Consider the following 18793-nt stretch of genomic DNA (forward strand, 5'->3'; position numbering starts at 1 on the left):
AAATCAGGGGAGAAACACACCCTTGTCTAACGCCTCTCTTGATTTTCGTAAACTGACTCACTTCTCCATCTATTCTTACAGCGGCAGTTCGTTCCCAGTACAGATTTCTGATTAGGCGGAGGTCTTTCAAATCTAGTTCTAGAGATTTCTGTAATATTTCAAATAACTTATTGTGCTTCACTTTATCAATATATGACCAGATAAATCAAACAGGTTAGCAGAACTTATGCATATACAGCCCAAACTTAGGCAGTAAGGGATACAGTCTTACAATGGAATGTAAGATAGTTCAGTTCAATGCTCAGGTTAATGAATGAGATATATTTGTAATCCAAAAGGTAAATGTTGTGAGAAGGCAATTATGTCAATATTCCACAGATTCCACAACAGCAATACAAAATAGCAATAGTATTAGGTGTCCCCCGCTTTTCGAACGTTCGCTTTACGAACCCTCACTGTTACAAAAGACCTACATTAGTTCCCTGTTTTCGCTAACAGAAGGTGTTTTCACTGTTATGAAAAAAAGCAGCATGTGATAAAAAGCAGCGCGCACCCCAAGCAGCCGCTCTCCCCTGGATTCGGAACGGCATTCTCATTGGCATTGTTTAAACACGTGTCTGTGAGCAGCCGTTAGCAAGATGAGTTCTAAGGTATCGGAAAAGCCTGAAAGAGTAAGGGTGTTACCCTTAGCGTAAAACTAGACATAATTAAACGTTTCGATCGTGGTGAACAAAGTAAGGACAAAGTGAGTTTGGCTTGTGGAAGCTGACGAAGATGATGTTGAAGAGGTTTTGGCATCCCATGACCAAGAACTGATAGATGAAGAGCTGATGCAATTGGAAGAGGAAAGGATAACAATCGAAACCGAATGAGTAATGATAAAGTACGACTTTAATTTTGAAAGGGTACATAGGTTTAGGATATATTTGCAAGTTGGTTTGAGTCCTTACAAAGAACTGTATGACAGAAAAATGCGCGAGGCTAAGCAGTCAAGCAAGCCTTCCACATCAGCCACAGCAGAGGACGAACCTCGACCTTTGACATCGAGGCAGGTAGACATAGAAGAGGATGACCTGCCTGCTGTAATGTAAACAGACAACGACGAGATGACACCCCAGTGTCCCACCACCCCAACTCCCAGGCCATGGACAGATACCGATTCGCAGAGAATGCAGCAGCAGCCGGGAGGCACACAGCACATCTTTAAGAAAAAAAGCCGAAATAAACAAGCTAATTAATTAGGTGCCACCCGGCACGTAATTGTCGGCCCAGATCAGAGGCGACGCAATCGGCAATCGCCTCTGATCTGGGCCGACAATTAGGTGCCAGGCGGCACCTAATTAATTAGCTTGTTTATTTCGGCTTTTTTTCTTAAAGATGTGCTGGATGCGTCCCAGCTACCGCTGGACCCCCGCATGCTTCGCGGATCAGTATCGGTCCACGGCCTGGAGGTTGGGGACCAGTGCACCACCCCAACCTCCGACGACTCAGCCTAACACACCATCATCAGTATGCTCGATGTCTTCCCGATTCCCGTAAGTGATACTACACTGTACATACTTTATTTCTATTTTATATAGGCTGTGTATTTTTACGTGCTATTTGGTATGATGTGGTAGCTTCATAGCTGAAAGGTTACTGGAGAGAGTGTTTTGCCGAGAGCGCTTGCGTGAGATTTTCACTATGGAGAACAGTGCAGCAATGATTATAGAAAAGTATTTCTACTTTATATAGGCTGTGTATTTATCATATCATTCCTGCTTTTACTATATGTTACTGTTATTTTAGGTTTTATGTGTTATTTGGCATGATTTGGTAGGTTATTTTTGGGTCTGCGAACGCTCACAAAATTTTCCCATATAAATAAATGGTAATTGCTTCTTCGCTTTACGACATTCCGGTTTAGGAACCGTTTCATAGGAACGCTCTACCTTTGGATGGCGGGGGAAACCTGTAGTAGGTTTTATCTCCGAAGTTGTTCCACTCCACACACGAAGTATCACTGACAGTGATCTTCAACGAATATCCTTCCTCATAAGTAGTTACCACAATACCACGCCTGAATTCAGCTACGGGTCATCCCAAAGAGGTGACCACAGGAGACTCCACAGAATCCACGTATGGATTATCACCAGCAGTAGCTTATCACAAAGGGGACCCTCTTCATTGGAACCACCACCCAGGCAACGTTCGACACACTGGTAGATTCCACAAGGTTACTCCAAACACACAACGTGATAGCCACTTTCCAGTTCCACGACATACGAAGTAACTCCAACAGTGATTTGCCACGGGGGTGCCTTTCTTCAGTGAACTACCACACCCAGACAAGGGTAACACACGAGTGGTATTCACAAAGGTACTCCCCTCACCAGAGACCCCACTCCTGTGGATTAACTACATGACAATCACACCTTCGTAGTCAAATGGAACTGACACTCACCCTCACGGGCTACTTAGAGAGAGAGTCCAAACAGTGACCTCTTTGTCACTAGGTTTCTTCAGTTTCAAACCTATCACTCCTCTCTTCTCTTCCTTTAAAGTCACTGAATGTGACCACAAAAAGGAGACTTTCTTCTGTGGTTAAGTTATCAACCCAGACAAGGGTGGGACACACTGATAACTTCCCACTGGTCGCACCTTTTCCACACTGCGAGAGCCACTGATCGATCCGTCTGATTGATCCTCCAAAAATCCACCTTTCTGTGGGCACAATAAAGCTCATCCAGTGTTGAAAACCATGTGTGTCTAACAACCAGCTGACCTGGTATTTATCTCAGCATGCTGAACACCAGCTGTCCATCAAGTAACGCCGCCCTCGGTCACTAAGGCAACCCACGAGCTGCTCGTTCTCTCTCTCTCTCTCTCTTTCCATGGCAACCCAGAAGCGATGGCAGTAGTCAGTGTCCTTGTAAAAGTGTAAACAAGAGCTGAAAGCCAGACTCCGCCCCTCTCTTGCAGCAGAAATCCAAAACTTAGTCTCAGTTCTCTCTTTGTGCCTTAAAGTGACAGTCCACAGCGAAAAGGAACCCTAAGGGTACATAACAGCTGTAACGCATGGTTATTTGAGCTACTGTCCACTTGAACCAGTCTGGCCATTCTCCTCTGACCTCTCCCATTAATAGTGTGCTTTCAGCAACAGATTTCATGATCACTGGATGGTTTTTTGTTTTTTGCACCATTCTCTGTAACTCTAGAGACTGTTGTGAGTGAAAATCCCAGGAGATGAGCAGTTTCTGAGGTACTCAAATCACCCCGTCTGGAACCAACAATCATTCCCTGGTCAAGGTCACTTAAATCACATGTCTTCCCCATTCTGAACAACAACAGAACCTCTTGACCATGTCTGCATGCTTTAATGCATTGAGTTGCTGCCACATGATTGGCTGATTAGATATTTGCATTAATGAGCAGGTGCACAGGTGGACCAAGTAAAATGGCCACCGAGTGTAATGTAATTATTTTTGATATCTTAAACTGTACTTCTGTCACAAGACAACAAACATCAGCAATAGTAAACTGGATTCTGATCCTGATATTGATTCTATCAAATGAGTGAGATAGAATCTCCTCTTAATAAAGCCATCCTGCCTTACCAAGAGCAGATTATATCTGTCTTCTGTTGAGTGACACATATAAAAGGCAACCGGATGCTAACACTATTGGAAGGTTTAGAATACCTGTTCCCACCTGTCCTCCACAGACCTCTCAGTCAATAGTAGGGGTTCATGGCGTAAAACAACTTGGGAAGCCCTGGTTTAGAGAGATATGGACCCAACGTGTGCAATGGGATGAGCTTAGACAGGCATCCCAATTGGCAGGGACCAGCAGGGTCTAATGACCTTTGTCAATGCTGTAGATTCTATGACATGCAGTAGTAGTAGCAGATATGGTCCAGTCCGTCACAGGTGAAGCCCTCCCCACCACTGAGCACATCTACATGAAATGTTGTCACAGGAAAGCAGCATCCGTCATCAGGGACCCCCACCACCCAGGACGTGCTGCCTTCTCACTACTGCCATTGGGAAGAAGGTACAGGACTCACACCACCAGGTTCAGGAACAGTTACTACCCCTCAACCATCAGGCTCTTAAACCAAAGCGGGGTAACTTCACTCATCTTCACTCGCACCATCATTGAAATGTTCCCACATCAAATGGACTCACTTTCAATGACTCTTCATCTCATGGCCTCAATATTTATTGCTTATTTATGTAACACCGTGGGAGAGGTTTCACGGTCAACGTAATGTTCTTTCTGTAGAAGCAGTGCTTGGGTTATAGTAGAGATAACAGGTGCTTTGCAATGTGAGCTGGGTCTTTTGTTCGGTGGAGATGACGAGAGAAGAAGACACTGGAGAGAACTGGTTGTAGGATACAACCTATGAATCGATGGAGCCAGGTGCTGAGCTCGAATGAGGATTGGTGAATATGAATTTTGGGAAGAGTTGAGCTCCAATTTGACTCTTTAATTATAATTTTTTTTTACCTTTCTTTTCTTTACTAACCCTTCAGTTAAGATTCATAAGTATAATTCCTTTAATCATGTGCAGTGCACTGTCTGTTGTTTCTTGGCACTGAGTTGTAACAGGGTTTGAGGTGGGAGAGGCATCTCAATCTCACGGGTTTGGTGGGACTGGAGTGTGTCTTCCCCAGACTTACACAGACAAGGAAACCAGCAGGGTTTCATTTATTTATTATTATTCCTTTCCTTTTGCATTTGCACACTTTGCTGAGTTTTGCACGCTGGTTGAATGGCCAACTTGGCACGGTCTTTCATTGAACAACACACACAGAATGCTGGTGAACGCAGCAGGCCAGGCAGCATCTGTAGGAAGAGGTACAGTCGACGTTTCGGGCCGAGACCCTTCGTCAGGACTAACTGAAGGAAGAGTTAGTAAGGGATTTGAAAGTTGGAGGGGGAGGGGGAGATCCAAAATGATAGGAGAAGACAGGAGGGGGAGGGATGGAGCCAAGAGCTGGACAGGTGATTGGCAAAAGGGATACGAGAGGATCATGGGACAGGGGGTCCGGGGAGAAAGAAAGGGGGAGGGGAGCACCAGAGGAAGGTATAGTAAGAGGGACAGAGGGAGAAAGAAAGTGAGAAAAAGAAAGGAGGGGAAAATAAATAAATAAATAAGGGATGGAGTACGAAGGGGAGGTGGGGCATTAACAGGAGTTAGAGAAGTCAATGTTCATGCCATCAGGCTGGAGGCTACCCAGACGGAATATAAGGTGTTGTTCCTCCAACCTGAGCGTGGCTTCATCTTTACAGTAGAGGATGCCGTGGATAGACATGTCAGAATGGGAATGGGACGTGGAATTAAAATGTGTGGCCACTGGGAGATCCTGCTTTCTCTGGCGGACAGAGCGTAGGTGTTCAGCGAAACAGTCTCCCAGTTTGTGTCAGGTCTCTCCAATATATAGAAGGCCGCATCGGGAGCACCGGACACAGTATATCACCCCAGCCGACTCACAGGTGAAGTGTCGCCTCACCTGGAAGGACTGTTTGGGGCCCTGAATGGTGGTAAGGGAGGAAGTGTAAGGGCATGTGTAGCACTTGTTCCGCTTACAAGGATAAGTGCCAGGAGGGAGATCGGTGGGAAGCGATGAGGGGGGAACAAATGGACAAGGGAGTTGCGTAGGGAGCGATCTCCTGTGGAAAGCCGGGGGGTGGGGGGGGGAGGGAATGATGTGCTTATTGGTGGGATCCCGTTGGAGGTGGATTCTGTTTTTATGGATTTACTGATTATGCCCACAAGAAAATGAATCTCAGGGTTGTATATGGTGACATATATGTACTTTGATAATATATTTACTTTGAAGTCATCTACAATTCAGTTCAGCATCAACACTGCCCAAAGATGGCGCCGGTAACTGGCGACTTTCCGCATGCTCTCCTGAGCAAACTGCCCTCTCCACTATCCTATACCCGAGAAACCCTTCTAAACCTCCAGTCTAGCAAGATCAAGATCAACAACACCCTGGCGAAGCTACTGACCCAGCTGGAGACCACCGCGCCAGAACTGCTTCTTAAACTCCGGACCGCACCTGGACCCGACCAGCGAGGCCCACCACGTTCCCGGAGACCCGCGGTCTGCTACCGCGCCAGGGCGCTTGGAGACACGGCCCATTCCCACCAGCACCTCTCTGGAGCAGACGAACACACAGAAGTGATGTCGGAGACCTCAAGGTGCCCCAGACGCTTCCCTGGAGCGACCACCGTAAAGCCCCGTTGGTGGCCATCCACAGCTGCCGGAAGTGAGGCCTCCGCCGCCGATCTCGGAAATCGAGCCTGACAACCGTACAACCGTGACTCGGCTTAAGGACTTGTTTCAGCAAGGAGCCCGGCCACCTGGGATTCAGTGTCAGCTTCGGGGCACGACCCGATCGACAGCCCGGGCCCCCGGCAGCTGGAAGTGGCAGCGGGGCCTCCCCCGTTACTCAGCCTGACCCGAAGCGCACGATGACGCGACCTGCCAATCGATCCCCGCAGGACGAGTCCACCAACATCAAAGAGCTGACAACAACACACTGCTTCAGATGCACTACTTACCGAGGAAGTGTGGGAAAAGAGCTGGGCTGCTGGTCAGATTGAAGCCGAGGGGCTTCGGGGTCCCTGTGCCCACCATCTAATGTGCAAGCCATAGAGAACAAGGTGGATGATCTTAAAGGAAGACTCACCTACTGCAGGGAGATGCAGAACTGCTGTATATTCTGTTTCACCGAGACCTGGCTCTCCCCTGCCACCCCCGACTGTGCCAGCCGACCGTATGGACCATCGGATGGACTGCACGGCGTCTTCGGGCAAGACGAGGGGAGGTGGTGTCTGCCTACTGATCAACACTGCGTGGTGCTCGGACACAGTGGCACTGACAAGATCCTGCAGCCCGGACCTGGAACACCTGTCGGTGAAGTGTCATCCCTACTATCTGCCACGGAAATTCACCTTGGTCATACTGACAGCGGTCTACATTTCCCCCCCAGGCGGACGTGGAGTGTGCTCTGAACATACCGTATGCCAACATCAGTGAACTTGAGACCAGGTATCCGGAGGCTTTGCACATTACAGCCGGGGACTTTAACCAGGCCAACCTCAGAAAGGCGCTGCCAAAGTTACACCAACATGTCTCCTGCCCCACTAGAGGCCCGAATATACTTGACCACTGCTACACAGCAGTCAAGGATGCCTACCGTTCCGTCCCACGACCTCACTTCGGAAAATCGGACCATCAGGCCGCACTCCACCTCCCGGCTTACAAGCAGAAACTGAAGCCGGAGGTCACAGTGTCAAAAGTAGTGTCGCGTTGGACGGAGGAAACGGATGAGGTCCTCCGTGACTGCTTTGAATCGGTGGACTGGTTAGTATTCAAGGATTCGGCAGCTAACCTCGATGAGTATGCCTCAGCTGTCACGGACTTTATTTGGAAATGCACGGAGGACTGTGTGTCTCGCAAGATGATCTGGGTATTCCCTAACCGGAAGCCTTGGATAAATTATGAGCTCTCCCTTTTAAAGGCTAGAGCTGTGGCTTTTAGGTCCGGGGATACCAGTCACTACACGGAATCCAGGCGTGAACTCTGGAAAGCCATTAAGGGTGACAAGAGGCAATATTGAGCCAAGTTGGAAGCCCAGGCTAACCAGAGGGATGCCGGTAGACTATGGCAGGGTCTAAATGAGATCACTGGGTGCAAAGAAAAGGCTGGGAATATCAATAACTGTGGCGCTTCTCTTCCTGACGAACTAAACGTATTCTACGCAAGATTCGAACAGAAGAAGAGTGTCCCACTCCCTCTGGATGAACCGGACCTGGTGGCATTGAGATTCATCGTCACTGAGGAGGACGTTAGAAGGGCCTTCCTGAAGATAAATCCAAGGAAGGCGACGGGCCCAGATGGCGTCCCGGGGCAGGTTCTCCAGGCCTGTGCAAGGGAGCTAGCTGGAGTGTTTGCTGACATCTTCAACTGCTCCTTGCCTCAGTCTAAGATCCCCTCATGTTTTAAGAAGGCAATGATAATCTCAGTGCCGAAGAAGAGCAAGGTGGCATGCCAGAATGACTATCGACCTGTGGCTCTGACATCAATTGCTATGAAGTGCTTCAAGAGATTGGTTATGGCACACATCAACCACAGCCTACCGGTCAACCTCGACGTTTTGCAATTTGCCTAACGGAGCAACAGGTCAACGGCAGATGCCATCTCTCTGGCCTTACTTTCCTCCTTAGAACACCTGGAGAATAAAGACGCATACGTAAGGCTCCTTTTCATTTACTACAGCTCTGCCTTTAATATCATCATTCCAAATAAACTGATTCCTAAGCTCTAGAACCTGGGCCTTAGCAATCAGATCTGCAGCTGGATCTTCAGCTTCCTCACAGACAGGACCCAGGCTGTAAAAATAGGGGACAAGCTCTCCTCTACAATCACTCTGAGCACTGGTGCCCCACAAGGCTGTGTACTCAGCCCCCTGCTGTACTCACTGTAAACCCATGATTGTGTAGCCAAGTTTCCATCGAACTCAATATATAAGTTTGCTGATGACATAATTGTAGGCTGTATCTCGGGTAATGATGAGTTTGAGTACAGAGAGGAAATTAAGAACCTGGTGGTATGGTGCGAAGACAATAACCTATCCCTCAACGTCAGCAAGACGAAGGAATTGGTTGTTGACTTCAGAAGGAGTAGCGGACCGCACGACCCAATTTACATCAGTGGTGCGCAAGTGGAACAGGTCAAAAGCTTTAAGTTCCTCGGGGTCAATATCACAAATGACCTGACTTGGCCCAACCAAGCAGAGTTCACTACCAAGAAGGCCCACCAGCACCTTTACTTCCTGAGAAAACTAAAGAAATTTGGCCTGTCCCCTAACACCCTCACTAATTTTTATAGATGCACCGTAGAAAGCTTTCTTCTGGAGTGCATCACAACCTGGTATGGAAGTTGTCCTGTCCAAGACGAAAGAAGCTGCAGAAGATCGTGAACACAGCGCAGCACATCACACAAACCAATCTTCCATCCGTGGACTCACTTTACACCGTACGCTGTCGGAGCAGTGCTGCCAGGATAATCAAGGACACGACCCACCCAGCCAACACACTTTTCATCCCTCTTCGCTCCGGGAGAAGGCTCAGGAGCTTGAAGACTCATACGGCCAGATTTGGGAACAGCTTCTTTCCGACTGTGATAAGACTGCTGAACGGATCCTGACCCGGATCTGGGCCGTACCCTCCAAATATCCGGACCTGCCTCTCGGTTTTTTTGCACTACCTTACTTTCCCTTTTTCTATTTTCTATTTATGATTTATAATTTAAATTTTTATATTTACTAATTTTAACTATTTTTAATATTTAGTATTTGTAATCCAGGGAGCACGAAGCGCAGAATCAAATATCGCTGTGATGATTGTACGTTCTAGTATCAATTGTTTGGCGACAATAAAGAATAAAGTAGAAAGTGACACTCTGCGGTCGATTTCAGAAATGAATTAGCCGGCGAATCACAGCTCTTTTTCCTTTTATGGAAAATATGTAAATCAAAGCCTCTTCGGCCATCATCCGTATCACAGGACTTAATTAAAGAATACTGTAATTTGGTATGAATATGGTATTCTGTTGAAAATACATATGGAACAACAGGAAACGAGTGTTGAAAATGCGAAGTCGCCTTGAGTTAAAGGTGTAAGGCTGAGGCTTGGCTGCGTGTCGCAGAAAGTAGGAAGCATACTTACCTGGCAGGGGAGAGACCGTGATCACGAAGGCTGTTCTCCCAGGACGAGGCTATCCCATTGCACTTCGGGTGTGCTGACGCCTGCGATGTCCCCAAATGCGGGATACTCGACTGCAAAATTTGTGGTAGTGGGGGACTGCGTTCGCGCTCTCCCCTGATTTTCAATCTAACGATAGAACTTCTGGCATTGATAGCATTGTGCGCTTGCGTCCGTAGTACGGGAGAGGACCATATGTTTTGTCTCCTCTTTGTGTACGTACTACTGATTTGTCTTTTTTCTGGGCACTGTATTTCCAAGCCAGCTGTCCCCAGCCATTATCAATGTTCTTCTGATAGTCATCTCTCCCTCCCTCTCTCCCCGTCAGCTTGCATGAGGAGAACGGGGGTTGGTTGTTCAGTCTCTCTCGTCTTCAGGTTCCTCTGGGGACCCAAAATGGAATGTGTCTATGCATTGAAACTTGAGACCGGAAGTAAGAGCAGTTTGATTAATAGAACTGGATGTTACAATCCCTAAAGTTTCTGCATTGCACTTTTCTCGAGTCGAAGCAGTTCTTAAGGATGACCGCTAGATGATGTTACTACCATTACAGCAGATCTTCAGTTGTGTACCTCGACATCACTGGGTGTTTCGGCCTTTTATCACAAGACACCCTCAGCCGATGCAGGCCCACCACAGGCTGATCAGACCTGGGTGTGTGTCACATGGTTAGTCTCTAGATGGCGTGCTGCAGGTTTAATTCAATATGATGGGAATAAGGTAAATTTGACCACCCCACAACCTCAATGACCGGAACTGCATCAGAATCTAAATGTAGTGAGACCCCGTGTAACCCAAAGGGATAATATCAGTGTTAGGGGATACATGGAATTTGTTGCTTTGGTAACAGCAAGTGCAGATCATTTGGAATCTAACTGAAGTAATGGTGGTCATCTACAGTGAGACTGTAACCCACTTTCTTGGGCTTGGCAGACAACTAAGTAAGAGTGAGTTCAAGTTGGTCAAAAATATAAAAAGGGTGCACTATTGGAATTAGAAAAAGATGTTGTGTGTCAAGGCTTGTATATATCAGATACAGCTGAGTTAGGAGACCAGATACAGTCCCCTCAGTAGAAAGTGTGGGAAGTTACTTGTGAGGTGTTATTTGATTGGATATAACATGCAGGTTTGTGAATGGTGTGGTCTGTATCTGTTCTGCGTGATTCAAGCTGGTTGCTGATTGAGAACAAAGAGCCATAAATTACTGATTGGGAAGAGGGCAATAAGTGGATGCTGGCCTGCAGTAGAGTCAATAAAAAGGTATGAATGGACACGGCCTACAGCCAGTGATACATTTGAATTGATAAGGAATGAATATAAAAGCAGACGCTTCAAGTATACTGCAGTGAAGACTCAGTAGGAGGTTCACCATCGTGCATGTGAGGAGCCCCACAGACATGAGTAGATTCGAAACGCGACTCGAGGAACATGCGGCCAGCTGCAGAAACTCCTTCACTAGTATTATATCTTCTGCTCTTTGACTGTTCATGGAAGATCAGGAAAACTTAGTAGGTGTGCACACAGGTACTTGATTGGGTAAGTTCACACGTTCTTTTGTTGAGGCAATAAAAGTACTTGTTGGTAATTACAGATTCTCTCTGTGCCTCCCTGATCATTTTTACAAGGGGTGATTCTTGTAACAACTGTCAGGGTCTGTCATCCTGGAGGGGGTGAACACCCCATGAACTGTATGTCACAATGGGAATAGACCCAAATGCGAGACACAGACACTGAAGTACAAGGAACAGGACTTGACTAGAGTAGGGACATGACAGGATGCAGGCAAGGAGCAGGGACAAGAACGCAGGCTTGGGTTAGGGGAAGCAGGACCAGGACTAGAAACCATGGACTAGGAGACCAGGCTTGGACTCTTGAGCCCAAGACTGGAAAAGGACCCAGAACCAGGGTCTTTTTCCTCTTCTTCGAGTTTTTACGGCAATTGGCATCCACATTGTTGCATTACTGCCATCTTCAGGATTTACTGTCTTGTCCTTCATTGTCCATTCACTTTAAAGCCATCTTTCCTGTCCCGTCGCCCTTAAATAACTGAACAACCATTTCCTCCCCTGATCCCTCTCCCCACATTCCAATAAACCTTTAACATTGTTCACTGTCACTGAAAAGATATCCCCAGGGGTGCCTGAGAAGGGGGGAGGATGAGCACCCCAGTCGGATGGACACAACAACATCAGACCCAGGCAATGAACAAACGACGATGAGGAAGCAGTGTGCATGTGGCAAAATCTGCAAGAATGATCGCGGCTTGAAGATCCACCAAGCGAGGATGAAGTGTCTAGCAGGAGCAGGAGCAGCACAACGCGCAGGTGTCCAACCTGGTGAGACAAGGGAGGGGCCGGGCCCAGAGTCACCCCATAGTGCCTGGAACCTCCAAGTATTGCAAACTAATCCCTTGAATATGAAGTCTAACAGGAGGCGGATCAAATAGCCTGCAGCTAACATGACTTCACTGTGGAAGCAGTTTGATGAAGATGTTAACCAGATTCTGGAGGCAATGGCGAAGGGAGGGGTTGATAGGAAGCTGCAAGCCATGACAAGGCTCCAAAACATCTTACTCCAAGAAGCAAAGAGCATTGAGGATCTACAACATCAGGCAGGAGATGAAAGCGCCGAAGTCCCAATACAAGGAGGCAGGAGAAGAGGAGCGCATTGGCTTGGCCCAGCTGATGTGCATACTACGAAAGAAGATCAGGGTCCCCCACCGGGCAGAGTGGCATCGGAGACGGCGTCGGGAAAGGTCTCGAAAACGTGCTGCCTTTATCGCCAACCCCTTCAAGTTCACCAAGCTGGGGGAGAAGCGCAGTGGGAAACTGGCCTGTTCGCAGGAAGACATAGACCAACATCTGAAGAAGATATATAATGATCCTGAAAGAGAGCAGGAGTTGGGAGAGTGCGACATCCTAATAGACCCACCTGAACCGGATGTGCAGTTTGAAATGTCAGAGCTGCAACTAAAGGAAGTCAGAGAGGTCATCCGCAAAGCAAGGGCAAGTTCGGCTCCAGGACCAAGCAACACCTCGTACAAAGTGTACAAGAACTGCCCCAAACTCCTGCTGCGTCTGTGGAAGATCCTGAGAATCTTCTGGAGAAGGGGGAAGATCCCAGAACAGTGGAGAGTGGCTGAAGGGGTGTGGATCCTGAAGGAGGAAAATGCCACCCAGATAGATCAGTTTCGCATCATCTCCCTGCTGTGTGTCGAGGCGAAGATCTTCTTCAGTGCAGTTTCCAACCGGTTGTGCACCTACCTAGCAAAGAACACCTATATTGATACATCAGTCCAGAAGGGTGGCATTTCAGGGATGCCGGGCTGTCTGGAGCACATCAGTGTGGTGACACAGCTCATCAGGGAGGCCAGAGAGAACAAGGGCAACCTGTCAGTGTTGTGGCTGGACCTGGCAAATGCATATGGCTCCATTCCGCACAAGCTGGTGCAGCTCACACTGACCAAATATCACGTCCCCAGCAGAATCAGAGACCTTATCACTGATTATTACAGCAACTTCAGGATGAGGGTCTCTTCAGGAGCAATTACATCAACCTGGCACAAGGTGGAGATCGGCATCATCACAGGGTGCAGTATTCAGTGACACTGTTCTCCCTAGCCACGAACATGCTCACTAAGTCTGCTGAACCAGAGTGCAGAGGGCCCAGAATGAAATCCGCTCAACGGCAACCACCTATCAGGGCATTCATGGATGACCTCACAGTCACCACAGAATCAGTCCCAGGCTGCCGGTGGATTCTGCAAGGGCTCGAGAAGCTGGTGGAGTGGGCCCAGATACGTTTCAAACCAGCCAAATCAAGATTGATGGTGCTGAGGAAAGGGAAGGTGGAGAACAAGTTCTGGTTCAGCATCGCAGGCACAGCCATCCCAACCATCACAGAAAAGCCAGTCAAGAGCTTAGGCAAAGTTTTTGACAGCTCTTTAAGTACACAACATCCATTCAGGTGACCTGCACCGAGCTGGATGGCTGGCTGGCTGAAATCTGTGGACAAGTCTGGCCTACCTGGGAAGTTTAAAGCCTGGGTGTATCAGCATGGCATTCTTCCTAGAACCCTGTGGCCCCTCCTCGTCTGTGCAGTTCCGATCTCGACAGTCGAAACCTTAGAGAAGAGGGTTAGTACCTCAAGAGATGTCTGGGGCTGCCAAAGAGCCTGAGCAGCATCTCATTCTATGGACACCACAACAAACTGCAACTGCCCTTCAAATCCTTGGAGGAAGAATTCAAGGTAACAAGAGCCAGAGAAGTGCTGCAGTATAGGGACTCAAGTGACCCAAAGGTGGCTAGAGCAGGGATCCAAGTAAGTACTGGCAGGAAGTGGAGGGCAGAGGAAGCTGTTCAGGAGGCAGAGGTGAGGCTGCGTCACAGGAGGCTGGTGGGAGTGGTCACACGAGGCCGAGCTGGGCTAGGATCCTTTCCAACTCCCCAAATGGACACCAGAGGGAAGGAAAGGCGTCGTCTAGTTCAGGAAGAGGTGAGAGCAGTAGTGGAGGAGATGAGAGCCTGCAAGGCGGTGGGAATGAAGCAACAGGGAGCTTGGACAAGATGGGAGAATGCGGTTGAGAGGAAAGTGACCCGGGCTGATCTTTGGAAAGCTGAACCACACTGCATCCAATTTCTCATCCAGGCAGTGTACGATGTGCTTCCAAGCCCATCAAACCTGCACACATGGGGCAAGGCAGAGTCATCTGCGTGCCTACTGTGCTCCAAGCGAGGAACCCTGGAGCACATCCCCAGCGGCTGTGCAAGGGCACTTGGTGAGGGACGGTACAGGTGGAGGCATGATCAGGTCCTGAAGACCATCGCTGAAGCTGTCAGCGCAGGCGTTGAGTGGGCGAAGCGGTCCCGACCCTCCAAGCAGACCATTGCCTTTGTCAGAGCTGGGGAGCAGCCAACCTGCCAAAAGAACATCTGCAGGCATTCTGACCTCTGCAAGGGACTGGCAGCTGTTGGTGGACCTCAAACAGCAGCTGAAATTCCCCAACCATATCACAGCCACCACCCTGTGACCAGACATTGTCCTAGTGTCTGAGTCGACTAAGCAAGTGGTGCTGCTGGAGCTGACAGTCCCATGGGAAGATAGCTTGGAGGAGGCCTTTGAAAGGAAGCTCTCCAAGTACGCAGGACTGGTCAGCAACTGTCAGCAGGCTGGATGGAGAGCGAGGTGTCTCCCAGTGGAGGCTGGTTGTAGGGGATTCATAGCCCGTTCTTTAGTTAGAGCCTTCAGCATTTTGGGCATCGAGGGAGAGAGGAAGAGGAGAGCCATCCGCAGTACCACCGATGTGGCAGAGAGGGCCTCAAGGTGGCTGTGGCTCAAAAGAGGGGAACCATGGAGTCATAAGTAGCTAGCCATCTGGACACAAGCTGGGGTCTGATCAGCCCCGGCTGGGTCACCTGGAGGAGGGTGTATGATGTTGAAAGACCCGAAACACCCGATGATTCCAGGAACATCACTGAAGATGTGTCCAGAAACATCAGTAGATGTATGTACAGTCTACCAGTCCGATTTTGTGTAATTGTTGTAACATTTGTTGCCTTTCCTGTGCAAATTTCTGGCATGAAATAAGGATATGCTCTACTGTTTCAGTCTCCTGACATTGATCGCAAAAACCTGTAGGATGTCTATTTATGATGGCCAGAGTGCCGTTAATGTTGCTGTGCCCAATTCTCAGTCTACTTATAATCACTTGCTCCTTCCACTTTACTCCCCTACTTCTTCCCATATCCACTCCGTTCTGAATTGAATGTAAATGTCTTCCTTTTATTGCTCTATCCCAGTGCTGCTGCCACTGCTGATTTATCCTTCTCCACACTATGCTCTTCCCCTCTGATTTTGATAGTTTGATATTGACCTCTACAGATCTTTTTGACTGCTGCTTCTACCAGCCTATCTGCTGTCTCATTTCCCATAATTCCGAATGTGCTGGAACCCACATGAATACGATATTTTTGCCTTGTCTAGCCAGTCTTGAATTTGCAAACAGGATTTCATAAAGCAGATCCTGGTGACCTCTAGCTGTACCTGCCTTAATGCTTGCAAGGGCCGACACAGAATCGCTACATGTCACAATATTATTACAATCAACCTGCTCACTCCATTCTAGTGCTAACAATATGGCAAACATTACAACTGCATATACACTCAAGCAATCAGGTATTCTTTTGCTAATCTCCACTTGATAACTTGGTACAGCAATTGCAGACCCTGTTGCACCTGTTTCTGGATCCTTTGATCCATCCGTAAAAATCTGTACGCCTTTATATCTACATTCCCTATAACTGTGATATTCACTGAGTATATCAGCCGTCTTATTACTGTGCTTAATCTTAAGCAATTCCAAATCTACAGAGGGATTTTCTAATACCCAGAAAGGTCTGACAGGCCACACCACACTTGGACAAAACTCTTTATCGTACACACCCATATCTTTTGCTGTTTGCTCTCCTGTCCAGCCAAAACTTTCTTTTTGTGACCTCTCCTTCTCCCAGCATGTCTGCAACACCCTTTTTGTAGGATGGCTATCACTATGCCCCCTTAAATTAATCCAGTAACTGGCCTCCAGCTGTTTACGCCGCAGCCCCAATGGCATTTCATTTGCTTCAACTTGGAGTGCACACACTGGGGAAGTTCTAACCGCTCCCAAGCACACCCCTAGAGCCCGAGCTTGCACGATATCCAGTTCTGCTAGCACAGATCTTGCTGCTGACCCGTATACAATACTTCCATGGTCTAATCTTGATCTTATTAATGCTACATAAATATACTTCAGTGATGCATAATCAGCACCCCATTCCAATCCAGCAAGCCACCTTATGACATTTATCACATTTTTACATTTACTAACTACATATCTAACATGTTTTCTCCATGTTAATCTCATGTCAATCTCATGTCAAAGTGCACTCCCAAAAACCGAAAACTTTCAACTCTCTCCGGGTTACTTCCATACAGATTCAAATTAAGTCCCCTGAACTTTTTCCTTGTAAAGAACATGGCTTTGTCTTCTCCACTGAAAATTTAACACCCCACTTTGTCCCCCACTCTTCAACTTGATTAATTCCATCTTGCATTTTCGTAACTATACGTTCAATATTTCTCCCTCTTTTCCACAAAGCCCCGTCATCTGCAAACAATGACCTCCCCACTTCCGTTGGAATATTTACGAACATATCATTTATCAAAATGGAGAATAAAGTTGGACTCATTACACTCCCCTAAGGTGTCCTGTTTTCTACAACATACTGGCTTGTTAGCTCTGATCCTATCCTCACCTGAATAGTTCTCCCATTTAGAAAGTCCTTAACCCAATTGAACATTGGCCCCCCAATTCCCATTAAATGTAGCTTGATTAGGAGCCCCTCTTTCCATAACATATCATGAGCTGTCTCAACATCAAAAAAACTGCAACCACTGTCTCTTTATTTACTTGAGCTTTTCTTATTTCGTCCTCTAGACACAACACTGGATCCATAGTATTCCTTCCTTTCCTGAACCCGCTTTGATACATAGCCACCATACCTCTACTTTCCAACTAACCTCTCATTTATCATACGTTCCATAAGTTTACATACATGTAACGTTAAGGCAATTGGCCTGTAGTTTCCTGGCCTGCTGGCATCTTTCCCAGGTTTCCTTATTGGAATAATTATTGCCTCTTTCCAGCTCCCTGGTATTCTCTCTTCATCCCAGACTTTGTTATACAGAAGCAGTAGTTTCTCCAGACTTCCTTCACTCAGGTGTTTTATCATACTGTAACATATTTCATCTTTACCTGGCGCAGTCTTTCCTGTTTTATCTAGTGCCTTTCTTAATTCTCCCATGCTGAACGGGACATCTTGCACACCGTCAAGATTAGTTTTCCTACATAAAGCCTCCATATTTTCAGCTTTTGTTCTCTCTCTACCTCTTCTACCCTTATCAGACAAATTATCAGAACTATGTACCATAACAAAAGCGTTTGCCAACAACTCTGCCTTTTCCTTATTTGTTACTGCAGTCACATTTCCATCAACCAGAACTGGGTACCTCCACTCTCTCCTGTCTCCTCCCATTGTTTTTATCATCCCCCACACCTCTCCTACTTGAGTTGTGTTTCCGATTGAATCACAATACTTTCTCCAGTGCGTTCTTTTAGCATGTCTTATTGTCCTCCTTACTACTGCCTGAGCTTGTTTGTACTGAATCATATGTTGGAAGTTATGAGTTCTTTTAACCAGTTTAAATGCCTTATTTCTATTTCTCACTGCTTCCTTACAATTATCATCCCACCATGGTATTACTCTCTTCTTTATTCTTCCTTTACTTTTAGGGATGGATTCTAATGCAGCTGATATTATACCTTGTTTTAATATGCTGTCAAGTGTTTCTACGTCCATTCCATCATTGACCTGACTTAGATATCTATCACTTTTTTCCAGAAATTTCTCCCAATTGGCTTTCTCAAGGATCCATTTCCCACCTGTATTCTCTGTGACCAATGAAGCAGAAATATTTATCTTGCACCAGATTGGGTAATGATCACTCCCTACAGTTCCTTCTTGGTACACTAACCAATCACACACTGATGTAATGGAGTTTGATACTAATGTAAGATCAAGCACAGATTCTTTACCTGTATTAACATTAATTCTAGTACTACTGCCATCATCTAGCCACACTAAATACTTCTCATCTAGCAACTCCTCTATTACCTGACCATTGATGTCTGTTCTGTCACTCCCCCATAATACATTATGTCCATTAAAATCACCACACCAAACAACGTTACTACTATTCTGCCCTTCTATCTCCTCAAGCTTGTTTAACTCTTGTCTTTTGCATGGATTGTAATAATTCACAATCAGCAATTCTTTCCTTTCAGCCCATACTTTTACTAGCACATACTCTTGTTCACTTCCGACACCTAGTATTCTATAAGGAATACCTTGCTTTACATAAGTTGCACATCCTCCTCCTCCACCCCACCCCCCCCACCCCCCGTCTCGCCTTACTGCCTCATAACCATATAAAA

General features: G+C 47.0%; 1 long non-coding RNA gene and 1 other non-coding gene across 3 annotated transcripts in view; one reads left to right on the forward strand and one right to left on the reverse strand.

The window, feature by feature from the left end:
• LOC140197278 (uncharacterized) overlaps positions 1-18793 on the reverse strand; it is a 37582-nt gene that overhangs the window by 13496 nt on the left and 5293 nt on the right. The window contains exon 1 of one of the 2 annotated variants that reach the window (XR_011885903.1): positions 9727-9878. The exons of the other annotated variant lie outside the window; for it this stretch is intronic. This is a non-coding gene — a long non-coding RNA (uncharacterized lncRNA). Of the gene's footprint in view, positions 1-9726; positions 9879-18793 lie in introns of those variants that run through there. 2 annotated transcript variants of the gene reach the window in all.
• Positions 9719-9882, forward strand: LOC140198511 (U1 spliceosomal RNA). Its single transcript, XR_011886179.1, has one exon. It is a non-coding gene; the product is annotated as a U1 spliceosomal RNA (small nuclear RNA).

The sequence above is a fragment of the Mobula birostris genome, chromosome 5, assembly GCF_030028105.1.
Source record: "Mobula birostris isolate sMobBir1 chromosome 5, sMobBir1.hap1, whole genome shotgun sequence".
Classification (NCBI taxonomy): domain Eukaryota; kingdom Metazoa; phylum Chordata; class Chondrichthyes; order Myliobatiformes; family Myliobatidae; genus Mobula; species Mobula birostris.